Consider the following 1,031-nt stretch of genomic DNA (forward strand, 5'->3'; position numbering starts at 1 on the left):
ACCACGAGAGCGGCGAGGCTGCAGCGGCGGGCAGCGAGGGGCTGGGGAGACTCACGCGGAGGGAAGAGCTCTGAGCCGTCCTTTGGCGGTGTGAATCTGGTCCTTTTGATTTATTAAAAATATGGATATTGGTCTAGTACCGATATCCAAGTGTGACAGACAAAAACTCTCTAACAGTTTAAAGTTAGAAAGTGAATGTTTATTTCAGGGTAACTCCCAAATTCACACTGCAGTTTACAGGTGATTACAGAGTCCTTTTGTCTGTACAAGTATTGAATAAACAAAATACAAATACACATTCATAACTTCAGTATATCCTATTCCCAATATGGATAATTATCTAGTACCGATATCCAATTGTGCTGGACAAAAACTCTCTAAGTTTAGAGCTAGAAAGTGTATGTTTATTGTGGGATAACTCCCAAATACACACTGCAATTTGCAGGTTATTAGAGTCCTTTTATCTATACAGATAAAATCAGAGTTCAAAAGGTGAAACGTGGCAAAAAGAGAAAACAGAAAAATTTCAGCTGCTTGGTTTGTGAATCTCCTGGAATTTGGGAAATCAGGGATGCTGCTCGAAGGTGGAAGGAGCAAACTCGCAGGATGGAGTTTAAACAGAGCCCCCAGGCCATGGTTAGGGAGGGCTCGGGACAATTAGAGCTGATTAACGGCTCGCTAATGACTGAGACCGCGAGGAGGGAAAGGAAAAAGAGCCCGGCCGCGTCCCTGGGTGGGCTCGAACCACCAACCTTTCGGTTAACAGCCGAACGCGCTGACCGATTGCGCCACAGAGACCTGGAAATTTGCAGGGAAATACAGGAAAATGGGACAAAAGTCAAAGAGAGCCAAGAGTCAAACTGAAATGCAGCAAAATCGGATAAAAGTCAAATTTCATGAGATTTTACCGAATTCGAGCAGTGGGGATGAGGATGGGGATTGGGAATGGGATGGAGTTTAACGATGAGGATTAGGATGAGGAGATGAGGATGAGGGTGAGGAGGTGAGGATGAGGAGGAGGAGGATGGAAT

The 1,031-nt window shown here is 45.0% G+C and overlaps 1 protein-coding gene and 1 non-coding gene across 2 annotated transcripts in view; one reads left to right on the forward strand and one right to left on the reverse strand.

The window, feature by feature from the left end:
- The window catches only part of IL4I1 (interleukin 4 induced 1), an 8,663-nt gene that overhangs the window by 4,604 nt on the left and 3,028 nt on the right, over nucleotides 1-1,031 (forward strand). The window lies entirely within an intron of this gene.
- Nucleotides 725-798, reverse strand: TRNAN-GUU. Its single transcript has one exon. It is a non-coding gene; the product is annotated as a tRNA-Asn (tRNA).

Source organism: Geospiza fortis, unplaced genomic scaffold (assembly GCF_000277835.1).
Source record: "Geospiza fortis unplaced genomic scaffold, GeoFor_1.0 scaffold1319, whole genome shotgun sequence".
Lineage (NCBI taxonomy): Eukaryota > Metazoa > Chordata > Aves > Passeriformes > Thraupidae > Geospiza > Geospiza fortis.